Source organism: Petaurus breviceps, unplaced genomic scaffold, assembly GCF_028583685.1.
Source record: "Petaurus breviceps papuanus isolate PSGF00001 unplaced genomic scaffold, PetGlider_PUasm1.0 100, whole genome shotgun sequence".
Lineage (NCBI taxonomy): Eukaryota > Metazoa > Chordata > Mammalia > Diprotodontia > Petauridae > Petaurus > Petaurus breviceps.
In genome coordinates, this window is record NW_027185573.1 from 4,419,235 (window position 1) to 4,437,453 (window position 18,219).

Genomic DNA, 18,219 nt, shown 5'->3' on the forward strand with positions numbered 1-18,219 from the left:
ATCTATCTATCTATCTATCTATCTATCTATCTATCTATCTATCTATCCATCCATCCATTGATCTCCATGTCCCTCTCTCTATCTGTCTATCTATCCATCCATCTGTCTGTCTATCTATCTACCTATCTCCATTCTGTTATTTGAACAACCTAGCCATTGTGTGAAGCAGGTACTCGGGCTATTGAATGTCTAGGGCCCTTGTCTCCTATTATTTCCACTATACTATCCTGCCTACAAAAGAAAATAATGGCGGGTGGAGATCTAGTCTGTGTTTCATTGGTATAGGGATCTCTCAGTAAGGAAGCTCCATCTACCAGTGCTGATCATCACCTCATCTGTAACTTGTAGTCTTGAAGAGTGCTAGAGACCACAAGAGTAATTTGCTCACGGTCAGATGGTCATAGAAATAATGATCAATAATGATAATGATGACAACAACAACAGTTTTTATATAACTCTTATCATGTACCAGGCACTTCAAAAATATCCCATTTGATCTTCCCAACAACCCTTGGAGGCAGGTGCTTCTATTATTCCTATTTTACATATGAGGAAACTGAGGCGATCAGGGTTAAGTGACTTTCTCGGGGTCACATGGCTAGTAAGTATCTGAGACCGCATTTGAACTCAGGTTTTCCTGATTCCTCGCCTGATGCTCTGCCCACTATGCCATCTAACTTCCCCTCTTTGCATTATACTTATCTTCATACATTCTATTGCCTCCTAAAGAGTACATAAGCTCCTTGAGGGCAGGAATGGTGCCATTTTAATTTTTGTATCCCTAGCAGGGGGCACAGTTCCTTGTACATTTGCTCTTCAAGCATTTTAAGTCATGCCCAGCTCTTCATGACCCCACTTGGGGTTTTCTTGGCAAAGATACTGGAGTGGTTGGCCATTTCCTTCTTTAGCTCATTTTATGATAAGGAAACTGAGGCAGACAGGGTTAAGTGACTTGCTCAGGTTCACACAGCTAGTAAATGTCTGAGGCCAGATTTGAAGTCATGTTTTTCTGATGCCAGGGTTGGCACTCTATCCACTGTGCCACCTAGTTATCAGCCTTACACATATCAGGCATTTAATAAATATTTATTGGATAAATTTATGAAGGAATCAGACTTCCAATCAATTAACTTATCAGTCAACAAACATTTATTAAGCACCTGCCATATGCCAGGCCTTATAATAGGGGCTGGGAATAATAATAGTAATTAGCATTTATATAACACGTTAAGATTTGCAAAACACTTTATAAATCCTATGCCATTTTATCCTCACAACAAGCCTAGAAAGTAAATGCTGCTATTATACCCATTTTCAGTAGAGGAAACTGAGGCTAAAAGAGGTTAAGTGACTTTCCCAGGGTAACGGAGCTAGTAAATGTCAAAAACTAGATTTGAACCCAGGTCTTCCTCAATCCAGGGCTTGCTCTTTATCCACTATGTGGCCTAGCTATCTTCAAAGACATAAAAAAGACAAGTCTTTGACTTCAAGTAGTTTACATTCTGTTGAAGGAAACAACACATGCATATATAGGCATTGATATCTATACATGGCTATATCTATGTCTGTAGATGATAGATGATTGATAGATATTAGATATAAGGTTTATTTTAGGAGGAAGAGCACTGGAAGAAAGAATTGGGGGAGGAAAGATTTAATAAAGATCTCATGTAGTTCTGAGGAGACTTTGAAAAAGAAGATGTGAGGATGGAGGGCATTTCAGCCATAGAAGAGGAAGATGGAGTGCCATGTATGAAGAATAGTAAGGAGAATTTGGGTGGGCTGTAGAGTATGTGAAAGGGAAAATGTGTAATAAGTCTGGAAAGGGAGTTTGGGGCCAGGATGTAAAGGGCTTTAAATGATATATAGAGGGATTTATATTTAATCACAGAGGTCTTTGGGAATCATTGGAATTTATTGAGTCATAGGGTGACATGGTCAGATCTATGGGCTTTAGGAAAATCACTTGTGTGTGTGTGTGTGTGTGTGTGTGTGTGTGTGTGTGTGTGTGTGTGATTAGAGAATGGGGGAACTTTGAGATAGGAAGAACAATTGGGAGGCTGTCGTAATAGTCTACGTTCAAGGTTGATGAGAGTCTTCTACTGGAGTAGTAGCAGTGTGGATGGAAGCAAGGTAAGTGGTTCCAGAGCTATTGTGGAGGTAGAAATTAGCAAGAGTTTGAAGATGTTGGTTGAGTAAATGGTAGGATCATAAGACAATACTGAGATACAGAACCTGGGTAACTGGAAGGATGGTGGCATGCTCCTTCCAAATAAGAAACCAATAAAGACTTAAAAATACCAATACAAACACCTCCTACCACCTTCTAGCTCTCTGGGTATTTACTAAGCATTTTCATACCTTATGTCATTTGGTATTTACAACAACCCTCTGAAAGGAGAGGGCAGGCATAATTACTCTCATTATGCCATGAGGTAATTGAGGCTCAGAAAAGGGATGGAGATAGCAGATCTCCCAAAGCCTTCTTCAAGCTGTTTGATTCAATGACTTCATCCATTGTTTTGGAAGAAGAGTCCTGCTGATCCTCTTTGCTGACAGAAATAATAATATAGTGGACTATCCATGAGAAAGACAGAAATGTCATGTGTGCCAGAGATAAATGCCACTCTGGGTTCTCCCTTCTCTCTTTAATTAGGAAAAATTACATCGCATGTATGCTAGCCCACTCAAGGCTGGAAGCATCCCATCTGGAACTAGGGGATTTGGCTTAATTATTGTGTAGAAATATGCAAATACTGTCCGGAGAGTGGGTGAACAATAAGGGAATAAATGAATGCAATCCTAATTCACTTGGCAAGAGTTGGATTTATGTTAGGTAATAAATTAGCATTCCCTTGAATTTGCACAATTCTATTTTGATACATTTTTTATAGTCAGATAGATATATGAGCTATCATCCCATGTTTTTATCTAGCCGAGTAGCAATAGGGAGCTTTAACAGAAGCCGTGAGCTTCTCTCTTCATTATTAGCACTTGGTAACTGCAAAGAGAAGCAGAGCCCAGCATGAAAGTGTGTACTGTATTTGTGTGCACATCTGTCATCCCGGTACCCAGAGACTGAGAGCGGCAGCCGCTGTCTCGTCACTCGCCAGTGATATTGGCAGCCTGATGGGACCGCATTGGAGAAGCAGTGTTTAAGAGGATGGTCTGTAGACAATAACTAACTTGTTTTTTTTCAAAGCTGGCTTTAAAGAGAAACATTTATTGCCAAGGACCAATGGACTTGTCTATCAATCATTAAGGCCAAGAGAGATGCTCATAAAAAAGATGAACACATTTTGCCAAAGGGCTTTCCCATCATCCAGACACTAAATGTACCAAAGTGCACATCTTCTTGATTAAAGTTTTGATGTTTCTAGTCATTTATATCAAAACAGAGATTTTTTCCCCACCTTCACCTTGTGATCTCTTGAAAGATGAACGAATTCTGCAGAAGACTGGGCAAACAAACGTTTCACACACATTTGTACCAAATGCTTCACTGACCAGAGAAAAGCCATGATAAAATTGCTAAAGTTAATTTCATTCTGAGGATCTACATTTGATGGCTGCTCGTAAGTGTACATATGGCAACAACCGCAGTGCTTCCAATGGTTCAAGAACTCCTGAGCATCTCACAATAACGATATGTCTGGAATGCATTGCCTCCTCAGATTTGCTTCTTAGAATCTCTTGCCTTCTTCAAAACATAAACCAGGTCATTGAGATCAGACTATAACAAATTAAAGGAAATGGGTATATATAGTTTGGAGGGAAAAAAACTTTGGGGGGTGGGGTGGTATGATAACTGTCTCTGAGTCCTTGATTAAGGTTTTGTAAGGGAGGCAGAGGGCTCTGGCAGTGTAGGGAGGGATCACAGACGTAGGATTGGAAGGGATCTTAGAAGTTATTGAGTAGGGGCAGCTAGGCAGCACACTGGTCCTGGAGTCAGGAGGACCTGAGTTCAAATCCAACCTTTAAATCTTAACACTTACTAGCTGTGTGACCTTGAGCAAGTCACTTAACCCCAATTGCCCTGCCTTCCCCCTCCAAAAAGAAAAAAAATTTAAAAAGAAGTTATTAAGTCCAACAAGAAAACTAAGTCTGAAAACTGATTTTCCCAGAGTCACAGAGTTAATAAGTGTCCTCTGTGGGATTTAAACTAAAGGGTTCCTGAATACAGATCAGGTGGCCTATCCACTCAGGGCATTTTCACTGGCTGTTCCCCTTGCCTGGAATGCTCTCCATCCTCATCTTCACATCTTAGCTTCCAGGCTCTGTTAAAATCTTACCTACAAGAAGCCCTTCTTGATCTCCCTGATAATTTCCCTTTGTTCATTGCTGTTATTTAGTTTTTCCCAACCCTTCATGATCCCATTTGGAGTTTTCTTGGCAAAGGTACTGGAGTGGTTTGTCATTTCCTCTCCAACTCATTTTACAGATGAAGAAACTGAGGCATTCAGGTTTAAGGGACTTGACCAGGATCACCCAGCTATTTAGTGTCCAAGGCTGGATTTTTTCCTCTCTTTGTATCTCCTGAGCTTAGCACAGTGCCTGACACAGTAGATACTTAAGTACTTATTGATTTGATATGAATGTAGTTGTTTGCATATCGTCTCCCCATTAGACTGTGAGCTCCTTGAGGGCAGGGACTGTCTTCTCCATTTCTTTGTATTCCCATTGCTTAGCACAGTGCCTGGCACATAGTAGGTGCTTAAGAACTGTCTCTCAAACACTGGATGATCACTTGTGGAACTAGACCACCACCCTACTTTGGGTCTTCATTCTCTCTCACCTGGGCTATCGTAATAGATTTTTAATACATTTTGCTACCTCTAGTTTCCCCCTCCCTCCCACTGACCCTCCTCAGAGCTGCCAATTGGAAATTTTTAAAGCACAGGCCTATGGTATTCTCCTGCTCAGAAAGTTCCACTGACTTCTTATTTCCTCTAGGATAGACACACAAATTCTTCCGTTTGACGTTTAGAATCCTAAACAATATGGCTCTAGCCCACCTTGAAAGCCTCACTGTACATTACTCTTCAAACTCTTGTCAGAGAGGCCTACTGACAATAGCAGGGGAGTGTTAGTAAATATTAAGCAACCAACTTTCCAGGGAAAAAAAAGAAATCTACACATAATACACTTTTAAGTTTATCTTAGTATTAACATTTTCTCCTTTTCTTTCTAGACAATTAAAAAGAAAATAAACCTAGCCTTGGTTTTCAGATTTCCAACATGTAGATGCTCACACTGAAAATTTAATCATCAGTTCTTGTGTGCTGCTGTGAACCAGCCCCAGCACACCCTGGAATTGTCTCTTGTACATGGAATTCCTTGCCTTTTCACAAGTGGGCACTCAGGCTTGGAAAGTTCTCATCTCTTGCCTCATTGAATCCCTAGCTTCCCTCAAAACTCAGCTCAAATACCTCTATATCAATGAGGTTAAATTGAAATAGAAACAGGGTTACTCAACCATACATAAAGATCTCTGTGGTGGCATATTGACTTGGAAAGCCACATATTATCATAATTTAATGTTCTATTGTATTTTTCTTTATTTTGTTAAATATTTCCCAATTATATTTTAATATGAGTTGGCCTGTGGGCTTCTAATATAGCATGTGTTTGACATATTTGTCCTACATTATGTCTGCCTTGATAGCCCTAGTTATTAATGCCCTTAAATCAGGTCATTACTCTAATTTTCTTTTACTGTATATATATTTTATTTTTTGTTTTTAATATATTACATTTAATATATTTTAAATATATTATGCAATAATACATTATATTAACAATAAATAAGATTATATAATTATACAATAAATAATATATTAAAATAATAGACAATATGTCTATATTTAATATATTTTAGATGTATTTATATATAATATATTTAATCACCTGTTAGCATGTCATTTCTCCCTAATAGAAATAGAATGTATGTACATTCTGGGCAAGGAGGGACTGATTTCCTTTTTGTTTTTGTGCACCCACTACCCACTTCAGTACCTGACTATAGTAATCCCATAAAATACACTCATTGAATGAATGAATGTTATGGAGAGAATTCTTGTTAAGATGATGTCTGAGGTTCTTTGCTATGCTAAGATCTTGTGATTCATAGACTATATTCCACGCAGAACCCAAACCAAATCAAGATGCTCTTTTGATATTTTGATATGGTTTTCCAAATGCTTCTATTTGAAGTTAATGATAATATTTTCATATAGCGCTTTGAGTTTTGCAAAGCTCTTAACATGTTATCTTGTTTCATTCTCATAACAATACTGTAAGTAGGTATTATTATTGTCCCTATTTTATAGATAAGGAAACAGAGGCTGAGAAAGGTTAAGATATTTGCTTGAGGTAACACAGTAAGTAAATGTGTAAGACAAAATTCAAATGTAGGTCTTCCTGACTCCATGTTGTCAAACATGCTATTTATTTGCACCATCTACTCACCTCAAATCCATTACATTCTACTATATTTTAAAATGTTTTATTCATGTCTTTTTTTTTTACATATTATATTCCCCAGTATTTTTTCCTTTCACCTTTAGTGGGATTCATTCCATGTTTTTTTGGAGAAGAAGAAAGGAGGAACAGGATAAAAAAATTACCACAACTGATCGATATATCAAAAAGTTCTTAAATATGTGCAATATACTACACTCATGGACCTCTCACCTCTGAAAAAGGGTAGGATGGTATCCTATTGTATAAGCCCTAGGACACTACACAAATTTCTCAACTAACCATAGAGATTAGAAAAACAAAGTGGATGAAAAATTGTCCAGGTAATTGGCATGTAGATATGTACTCACTAAATTAATCCACCAATCTTGGGCACATGTTAGAGATAAAGAGTCTGACCTGGACTTGAGAAAGTAGAAAAGACTGGGCTACCCTGCATTAAGATATTTTCAAGGGTTCAAAACTGCTCACAGCTGACAAAAATATTAATTTTTGTCTTTCTCGTGACTGTGAATTATTAAATGCCATAACCTTACCTTAGGAGAATAAATATTACAAGGTCTTCCATTGAAGACACCTTATATTTTTCCCTTCCTAGTTCTGTTTCTAATTTTCCAGACTTCTCTGTCTTGATGTCTCAGTTGTTTTTTCACCCCCTATACCCTGAAATATGCATCTATCTCTGCAGTCTTATAACCTAGGAACATCCCATTGGTGAATTCCTTCCTGGTATTCCATTTCAGGGTGTGGCCAAGGCCCACCTTTATTGCCTTCTGCTCCTTACTTTCCATATTTTACCATCATAGCTCAACTGCTATCTCACCCTGGACCTTCCCTCTGCACTTGGGGCCTTCTTGCCCTGGAGAGCACTCTGTCTTTCTCATCTCAGAACATCCCTCTGTCATGATGATTCTCTTCTTCAAATGAGGTAATAATTATAAAATGCTTAGTTGCCTAGCACATAATAAATACTATACAAATATTCACTATTATTATTATTAATATTATTATTATTCCCCATAGCTCCACCTGGGGCCTCCATTTTTGGGAAAAGCTCAAGCTGACCAACCTTCATTCCTCTCTTGGTTCTGCTTGTGATTTCCTAGAATTCACCACTCCTTCTTACATAGGTACCTCTGCCCTCCCCTCCCCATCCCTTTCCAATCCCTTTTGCATTAAAATTTACTTTCCTTCAAGGCAAGGACTGTCTTCCTTTTCCTTTGTATTTGTATCCTTGGTTCTTAGCACAGTACCAGCCACTCAGTAAACATTTTAAGAAATGCTTCTTGCCTACTTTTTGCTTTGAGACACAGTTTTGTACTGTGGAAAGAGGAATACCTAATTTAAAATGAGAAGACCCAGATTTGAATTACAGCCCAGACACTTACTACCTATGTAACAATGGCCAGGTCACTTTACTGCTCAAACGAGGGGTGGGAAATCTGCATCCTCGAGGCCACATGGTCCTCTAGGTCTTCAAGTGTGGTCCTTTGACTAAATCCAAACTTCAAGAACAAATCCTCTTGATAAAAGGATTCAGAATCAAGGCTGACACGTGGGCTGTGTGGTTGAGCAAATCTTTTAACTTCTCAATGCTCAAGTCAATTCTTTAAAACTGTAAGATGCCACAAAACTGCCGGCTTTCATTGGTGCTTCCCTATACTGGTGGAATCACATGGCCAGTACTTGTCCCTAGCCTTTCCCTTTCTATACTGATTTCACATCCTTGCTTCTCACATATTCTATTTTCCAGCCCAACTGGTCGGCTAGAAGTTCTTAAAATACCACATTTCATCTCTTGCCATCATGAGTCTGCTTTTGTTGTTCAGTCATGTTCCACTCTTCGTGATCCCATTTGGGGTTTTCTTGGCAAAGACATCAGAGTGGTTGGCCATTTCCTTCTCCAACTCATTTTACAGATGAGGAAACGGAGGCAAACAGGGTTAAGTGACTTGTCCAGGGTCACACAGCTGGTAAGTGAGGTCATATTTAAACTCAGGTTTTCCTGACTCTAGGCCCAGCTCTCTATCCACTGCGCCACCTGGCTGCCATGAGTCTGCATAGGCTTCCAAATGCTCTCCTCTTTACCTCCACTCCCCACTAGAAAATCTTAGAAATCATCTAGTCCAATCACTCATTTCCAGACAGAGAAACTGAGGTTGTATGGCTTGCCTCAAATCACATGAGTAAGGAGTGACAATATTATGATTGGAAGCCAGGTCCTTGAACTCAGAGCCAACATACTTCCCCCTTCCTGGTACCACACTGCCTCTTTCTCCAGGGCTGGAATTTCTGATCTGAGCATCCCCATAGCTGTTTGTGGGGGACAACACTGACCTCGTACAGAGAAACCACTTTTAACTTCATTCCTCTGCATTGACACTGTTCCCCTCCCTCACTTTCAAGAGGGTATTCAAATTATGCTCTCCAGACTTAAGGACGATCTCTCTTAAAAGGAAATGATCCATCCCTCCATAGGAAATGCGCTAGAAGCCTTACAGTGTATATTACTTGTCTATTACTTACAGCCTGCCTGGGGACATCTCTGATGTCTCATAGTTGTCTTCCACATCTTCATGGTTTCTTAACTGTTACCTGGGCATGGCCTGGCTCCCCAAACATACAGGGTAATCCCTGAGGGCAGCTGTGGTGTTTTATTCACCTTCACATCAACCATAGTGTCCAGACCAGAATAACGCCTCAGGAAATGTTAGAAAAGAAGGAAGGGAGGGAGGAAACCAGCGTCCAGGCCAAAGCTCAAGCTCCCATTTCATCTAGAAAGTGAGAGTGAAATAGGGGCTCCATTTCTTCCACCTTGTCAACCAGAAGAGGTATCACTAGGGTAGGGCGATTAAGCCTTTGCCTATTGTGAAGAAATTTAGAGGGTGTTGTTAGTAGGTGGGTTCATTCATTGGGCAGAAATAGCTGCTCTCAGAATCTAGCTGGCAAGAATTAGTTAAAATAAGAAGCTACCAGATGGGACCTTTTTCTTCCAAAAACTCCCCCCGTACCCCAGTTTCATTGCCCAAACTATATATAGCCTTGCTGGCAAGTAGAGTCCCAGGGAGGCTGGCCCTTGGAGGAGGAGTGTAAGGTATATGTTTCCCCATTTAGAGTACTATCCTTGAGTCCCTTATAAGATGCCAAGTCACAAGGTCCTTTCTCATCATCTTGCCATTCAAATGGGTGCTGAAGTTGCCAGTTACTCAACCAAAATTGAAAGATTAAGGAAGGTAAGGGCAAAATTCTTAGCTCTTTGGGCAGGTGGGTGTTGCAGTGAATCTAGTGACCCTGGAATCAGGATACCTGAGTTCAAATTTGGCCTCAGACACTTGACATACTTTATAACTGTGTGACCTTGGGCAAATCACATAACCCCAATTGCCTTCCCCCTTCCAAAAACAAAACCAAACCAAATCAAACAAAAATTCTGAGCCTTCTTCATCTGGAGGTGAGGCTGTGGTCATCCACCATGCTGTCCATATAAATCCTCTCCTTCCCACATAAAATAATAATAACATGGTATAATGAAGATAGACCTAGATCAGTGGTCAGGAAGGTGTGGATTAAAATCCTGCCATGGATACTTATTAGCTATGAGGCTTTGGCCTCAGTTTCCTCATCTGTTGCATGGATTATATGGGTTATAATAGCACTTGCTTTAACTATTGCAAGGTTTAGGTGATATAACTTAGGTCATGTGCTTGGTAAACCTTGAAAATGAAAAGCAGTATACCATGGTAAGATGGAATTCTAGCCTCAGGATCAAAAAGATCTGGGTTCAAATCCTGCCTCTGACACTTATCAGCTGTGTGAACCAGGGCAAGACGCTCAGGCTCCCAGTGTTCCAGGTAAGGTTCTAAGGCTGTAAGATGCAAAGAATGTGCTGATCTGCATTGGTAGAGGGAGTTTCCTCATCCTCATCCCTGCACCAATGAAATCTCAGGTCCAGTAAAAAAAGATTGTTCTAAAAATGTCAGTTATAATTATATATGATGCTTTAAGATTTACAAAGTGCTTTAAATATAGTATCACATCTGAAGCTCATGACAATTCCATGAGGTAGCTGCTATCATTGTCACCATCTTCTAGATGGGGAAAATGAGACTGAAAGAGTTTGAGTGAACAATCAGAACATGGCAGAGAAGATATCTGAACCTAGTTATCTTTTGAATCTGTGCAGGCCTCAGTTTCTTTATCTGAAAACAAGGGGGCTAGATTTAATGGATACTCAATACCATTTAGTTCTAAATCAATGGTCCTATGGTTCTTTTGTTAAAATGAGATTATTGTAGGAACACAGATTTAGACTACAAAGAGGTCTTAGAGGCTATTGAAGCTGATCCCCTCATGTCACAGATGAGGAAACTGAGGCTCAGAGAGGTCAAGTGATTTACCCATGCTTACAAAGCCAATAAATGTTACAAGACTTTGAACCTAGTTAGAACCTAAATCTCTTTGGTTCTTAGTTTCATATCAGCAAAGTCGGGGGAGGGGAGCATAATTAGATGGCTTCCACCTCTTTTTATTATTTAATTTTTATTTTTTCTTCATTACATGTAAGCAAAATTTTTTATATTAGTTTTTTAAAAGTATGTTGAATTCCAAATTCTCTCCCTCCCTTCCATTTTCCTCCTTTAGAAGGCAAAACATTTCCACATTAGCTATGCTTCAAAGGGGAAAAAAAGACCAAAACCAAAAAAAGAATAATTATTTTAAAAAGTTTTTAAAAAGTATGCTTCAATCTGCATTCAGATTCTATGAGTTCTTTTTCTAGAGATGGAAAGCATTTTTCATCATAAGTCCTTCAGAATTGTCTTGGATCATAGTATTGCAGAGAATAGCTAAGTCATTCGTAGTTGATCATTACTTCATACAATGTTTTCCTGGTTCTGTTCACTTCACTTTAAATCAGTTCATGTAAGTCTTTCCAGGTTTTTCTTAAAGCATCTTGTTCATTCTTTCTTTTTTTTTTAAACAATCGGAGTTAAGTAACTTGCTCAAGGTTACACGTCCAGTTATTTCTGGGTGTGGTGCTGAGTATCTGAGCCCGGATTTGATCCCCAGGTCATTCTGACACCGGTGCTCTTACTTGCTGAGGCAGCTGGCCGCCCCTTGTTCATTATTTCTTACAGTGCAATAGTATGTACCACAACTTCATCAGCCATTTGCCAATTGATGGGCATCTCTTCAATTTCCAATTCTTTGATCTCTTGATCTCTAGTTTTAAGATTCCAAGTTCAACATTCTTTTCACCGCATCATGCTGCCTCCTTCTCCTGAATAGTCACTGCTGCCCAAGTCTTATAGGTAACAGGACTGATGCATGGGGCAGAGATGAGACAAACAGATAGAACCAAATGTATTCATTTCTCTCTTGCACATTCATAGAATCTCCCCCGGAGATCTGGCCATTCACCCAGCCATGCTGGGTGAAGTTTAAAGGTAAAGGAAACCTGGTAGAAGTGGATGGACAGTGAGCAAGAGCAGCCATGGTCTACTTCACAGCCACTCTTCACTTTCAGAGCCCTTATCCAAACCAGCAATGATATACTCTCCTACGCACTGTTGGGATATGCTATGAAGGAAAAGGGTAAGTTGATAAACTCATTTAAGTGTGTCTAGCTAATGGTGAGATGGTAGATTGCACTAATAAGGAAGGAAATGAAGCTGAGACCATGGTCTATAGTCGTGCTTCCTAGTATAAGCAATTACTTTCCCCGATTTATGAGACTCTTGTGGCACTGGTTTCTTTCAGGGGGAAATTCCAGCTCTCAGTCAAAGCACAAAAGCAGATGTAGCAGCAAAAGGGAGCATTTGCTGTGTGTGTGTCTGACATTTTTTCCCTGTGGACATAAAAGCACAGATGGTAAACAGGCAGGATGAAGATCTTCCTAGGGAGTGCAGGACATGATGCTTGGTAAGTGGGAGACAGTGGCAGGAAGCCAGGAAACTTTATGGTTTGTGCCACCGGGGCTGGAAATTAATCTAGGAGTCAGAGTTTGGGGATAGCAAATGGATACTTGGATCCTGGGTTAACTCTTGTCTTAAAATGACATATTTAGATTTGGAAGGGACCTCAGGGACCATCTTGTCCACCCCACCCCTATATTAGAGGTAGTTAGGTGGTGAGACAGATAGTATTTGCCTTAGAATCAGGAAGACCTGAGTTCAAATTCTGCCTCAGACTCTAACTAGTTGTGTGACTCTGAGTAATTCACTTAATCTCTTTCAGCCTCAGTTTCCTCAACTATTCAATGGTAATAATAATAATAACACCTACCTCACACAGGGTTGCTTTGAAAATAAAATGAAATAATTTATATAAAAAACTTTGCAAACCTTATAGCTAGCTATTACTGTTTTATAGGTGAGGAATCTCCATCCAACAAGGTGAAGTGATTTAAGATAATAGATTTGGTGCTGGAAGGGAATTTAGAGGCCATCTGTTCCAACCTTTTCATTTTACATAGGTTGAAACTGAGGCAGATGGAGGTAGAGTGAAATGCCCAGGGGCACACAGGTGGTAAACATCAAATTCTGGATTTGAACTCATGTCCTCTGATTACAAATCCAACATTCCCCCACTATATCACACTGCTAAGTTGAACTTGAATATGGTCTACTACCTACTTCAGTATAATAGAGAGGCAGCCTGATATGCTGGATAGAGTGCTGTACCAGGAGTCTTGGGTTCAAATTCTGCCTCAGCTATTTAATAGCTTTGGGTTGAAGGAACTGAGGATGTTTATCTTGAAAAATAGAGGGGTTGGGGGCCACTGGATTATGGGATCAGAGGTTTAGAGCTGGGAGAGACCTTGGAGATATTATATGTATCTATAATACAAGTATTCAAATATTTGAAAGGTTGGAAGAGGGGGTTAAAATTTTTCTACTTGGCCCTGGGTGGTAGGGGGAGAGGAACTAGGAGAAATGGTTAGAAATTCAGATCGAATGAGGCTTAATGTCAGGGGGAACAACCTAACAATTAGCTGCTCCAAATGGACTGGACTGCTGCTGGACATAATGGGCTTCCTTTTGCTGGAGGGCCTCAAGGAAAGGCTGAATAATCACTTGTTGGGTATATCTGAGGGTTTTCTTTATATTTGTGTTGGACCAGAGCTGACTTTGAGTTGGTATGGTGAAGTGGCAAGAGTGATGAACCTTCAGTACTGAATTAGAAGTCATGGATGTGAATTTGAACCCTAACTCTTCCACTTACTAGCAGTGTGAGCTTGGGCAAGTCCCTTAATCTTAATAAGTCTTAGTTACCTCATCTGCAAAATGAGGCAATTGAACTAGATAACCTCTTAACATTCCTACCAGTTCTAAGTTTATGATGCTGCATCTCTATAAGAAAGAAGACCTTTGAAATCCCTTCTAGCTCTGAATTTCAATGATTCTGCCATTCCTAAGACTATGGTCTTTCTCTACTATGCACCTCATTCCTGTCATCCTCCTGATCCCTGTTACTTTTTTATATCCTTATCCTGCCTATCAGGATATATTTTATATCCTTATCCAGACCAAGTGTGCCTCCTCCTTGTCCTGAGCGATGGTGGGCTAGACACCACATGACAGACACAGATCAAGATGTTACGGAGGCTGTCCTTTGGATGGTTCCACTTTCACATACTGGAGCAAGGATGTCAGCTAGTGTGGTGGCACATGCCTTATTCAGAGACTTCAAAAAGAGCAAGTCAAGGAAGAGAGGAGCTGAATCTAGGATGCTCTGTCAGTTCCCTGGAGACAATGATTCAAAAGTCATTTGTCCTGATTCAAGAATGAAGGTCATTATTTTGACAAATTAGGAAAATTCAACTAGTTCTGCAAGAGCAACCTTGAATTATTAAGAGTGCTCAGTCTCTTGGCCCTGAGCACAAGCCTGAGAGCCAATGCTGATATCTTAGGGTTATTTCATTAGGTCATTTTAAAGAAAGTCAGCTTCAGCTATCACTGCTGGCTGCCCAGGCATGGCTGAAACCAACTGGGTCTTTTCCTCACTTTGTTATGAATGGCCTAGGTGGTCCCAGTCACTAGAACAATGCAAAGAAAAGTTATACAGATGGCTACCATGAATAGAGCTAGAATTATAGAACCAGAGACAGAAAGCTAGAAACAACCTCGGAAGTTGTCTAGTGCAGTAATATCTTCATGTACAGACATAGAATGGAGGCTTGGGAGAGGTTAAGTGACCTGTTTGCCCATGATTTCACAGCTAGTAAGCAGGAGAGAGAGGATTCTAAAGCAGGCCCTCTGACTACAAATTTTACTTTAGCATAATACATAGTAGAACTTGAACATGGTTTACTATATATTCTGGTTCTTAACCCCCTGTAATATTTGACAATTAGTTAAAGAAGCTATGGATGCTTAGCCTTGAGAATCAAGGGAAGCATGAAAGTTGTCTTTAAGAATCTTAAGGTCAGTTAAGTGGCTCAATAGATTCTTTTCTTCTTTCACTACCTTCTTTCTTTTCTTCTTCCCTTCCATCTTCCCTGCCTCCCTTCCCTCCCTCCCTTCCTTCCTTCCTCCCTCCATCCCTCCCTCCCTCCCTTCCTTCCTTCCTTCCTTCCTTCCTTCCTTCCTTCCTTCCTTCCTTCCTTCCTTCCTTCCTTCCTTCCTTCCTTCTTTCCTTCCTTCCTTCCAAAAGTGGGATTAGAATTGACTTGTTTGATTCCCAGAGGACAGAACTAGCTGAAGCTATTTTTAAAATTTATGCTTAATGACAAGAGAAGAGGGGATATGGTGTAGTAAACAGCACATTGTGATTTGAACCATGGAAGTTTGAATTCTCCCCCTGATACTTAGTAGCTGTGTGTATGACCCTGGGGAAATCATTTAACCTCCATGAGCTTCCAGTAACTTCCTTCCTTTCTAAGTCACAGATAAATTATGTTCTGCTTTAGTGGAATGATTTACCACAATGGAAATTCTTTATTAAATAAATTAGACATTTTTTGGTATTCCTGTAAGGAGAAACTTGCTTAGTGCTGTCCCAAAGTGTAATGGGCTGCCTCAGGAGTGGGGTTCCCCTCACTGGAGGTCTTTAAGTTGGATGGCATTTGCTGGACATGTTTCATTAGGAATTCTTGTTCAGGTAAGGTTCAAATTAGGTGACTGTTGTCCCTCCGCTCTGAGATTTTGGAATTTTGCAGTACTAAGGGAAAAAAGGAAAGAAGATGTGAGCTCTAAGGGTCAGGATTATAAGCAGTAGACATTTATATTGTCTTTATCTAGGATAGAAATGAAACAGGACAGGTGCATTTAGGGCTACTGGAAGCAAAACATGGCAACCAAAGAATCCTTGGCAGCAGGGAGCCTGTCCCAGACTCTCAAAACTAGAGGGGGAAAATATATTTATGAAATTTGGTCTAAATCTTTCATCCTTTTGTAGCTAAAGGGGACAGACAATCTCTGTGGATTATTCAAGGTATCCCAGGAGGCTACAAGTCACCTTTGACATAGGTCAAGTAATTGAAAAGAGCACTAGGTTTTGAGGCAGATGAAGCAGATTTTAATTCTGACTCTTCTACATGCTACCCCATCATCCCAGGAATGTAAGTTCCTGGAGGGGACAAGGACAACTGCTTCATGTTCCTGGTAAAAAGCTTAGTGCCTTGTATATAGAATGGAGTCAACAAATCCTTGTTGAATTGACTTGAATGCCTTTGTGAGCTTGGATAGTTCAATTTTCTTCTCTGGGTCTGTTTCTTCCTCTGGAAAGCAAGGGACTTGAAAAACAACATTGCTGCAGGTGATACAAAACTGGGGTGGATAACTAACACATTGGATGGTTAGTATTGGTCTAAAAAGGGAAGAATATTGTGATAAATTTAATAAGATACAATTTATAGGGAAAAATGTAAAATCTTAGACAGCTTAAAACTCAACTTCACAAGTATAAGACAGAGGAAGTAGTTTGTCTGAAAAAAAGATCTGGGAGAGGTACTATGTGTATGTGTGGGAAATGAAGCTCTGGATATATGGGTGAAATGTTGTTGAAGCTACTATTTATTTTTATTGCACCACTTTAGTAAATGCCTTTGTTTTGAGCCAATTGTGTCTATTGACTATTAAAAGTAAGAACATTTCTGGGGGCTCATGAACTATAATTTTAAAGAGTATACCCACAAAGTATCCTTTAAAACTGGGGAACCCAGTCCATAAGAGAGTGGGGAAATAGTTCTTAGAGAAGTTCTATGTAAGGAAAAACTTCCTAACATTTGGAAACCCTCCCAAAGTGGGATGGACATCTGAAAATATATGTATTTCCTTTCATTGGAGGTCTGATGTGGGTGCCCGAATTGTCAGGGTCAAATTTAAGGGATTCTTTTCTGGAGCTGGCTTGGATTATATGGTTTGTGAGGTGCCTACCAGCTGTGAGATTCTGTGAGTACTATGCCTTGTCATTTCACATGGATAGTCTTTGTCTGATAGCTTCCCTCTCAGCAAAAATACTTCTCGCAATAAGCAAACATAGACTTTAGAAAAGGCTGTTTATTAGGCTGGTCTCAGTAATATGTGCAAAGGCTCTCAATTCTTTGATGGGAAGATGACATGCACATGTTTTATTAAAAGAAGATGCCACCATTTTCATATTCAGTGTGAAATGGGACCAATTGTAAATTCCTAATAGGTTACACCTTGTCTGACACCAAAGCATATCTATGACATGCTCCAGGCACCATAACACTGGTGGCAGAGGGATGGATCATATGACTTTTTGGGTCTGTTGTAGCTGGAGAATTCTTCAAGCCACAGCTTTCACAGGGCACAGGCATTTCAGCCTCATCTCCAATTTGTCTTTTAATCAGCATCAGGGGAGGGAAGGTACAGAATGGAAATTGGGCTCATTATCACAACACTTCTCCTAACCTCACTGCTAAGCGACCCAGTCACATAAAGTACAGGGAAAAATCCCACAGATTGGAGCCGAACATTTTTCGGACCTGATTTGAAGATATTTTAATAATGAGCTGCTCTGCCCAGGCTAACAGCCATTTTGGTAATGACCAGCCATTCTGTACAGATACTACACTTGCCAGGAGGTTAAACAGGCTTCTCAGTAAAATGGAAGATTTTTGGGGGTGTTTGGAGGGAACTAACAATATAAATTTTATGTTCAACAAGTAGTAACCTTGGGAGAGGTAAGGGTCAGGGAAATCAAGCAAACTTATGGTGTTCCTGACTTACATGGCTAGGCTGTTTCATACAATATCAATAGTGTAATACCCAGACTGGAATTGGAAAAGGTTCCAAATTGGAACCTGGGGAAGACAGCGATTAAGTACTGTCCATGGTGCTGACCAGACCCTTTCCTCATTTAAGAAGTGGGAAAAAGATGTAGTAGTGAAGTCCTAACACAAATATTGAATGCCAACTCAATATTGGAAACAATTAACCAATGAACCAATTAACCAAAAAGCATTTATTAAGCACCTACTATATGTCACACCCCATGCAAGGTTCTGGGGAGTCAAAAGCAAAAATGAAAAAAAAAATCCCTCCCCTTTAGAAGCTTACATGATAATAACTGTTCTCCTTGCTGTTCCTCACACAGGACACTTCTCTTCACTCTAGGCATTTCCACTGTCTGTACTCCATGCTTCTCCTTCTTCATCTCCTCTTAGAAGTCTCTTTGGCTTTTTTCAAGTCTCACTCAAAAATCTCACCTTCTACAAGAAACTTTTCTTGTTTTTCCTCAGTTCTAGTGTCTTCCCTTTGCTAATTATCTCCA

The 18,219-nt window shown here is 39.9% G+C and overlaps 1 protein-coding gene across 1 annotated transcript in view; it reads right to left on the bottom strand.

Annotated features, from left to right (window-relative positions):
- The window catches only part of LOC138164174 (transmembrane protein 132D-like), a 150,144-nt gene that overhangs the window by 79,932 nt on the left and 51,993 nt on the right, over nt 1-18,219 (bottom strand). The window lies entirely within an intron of this gene.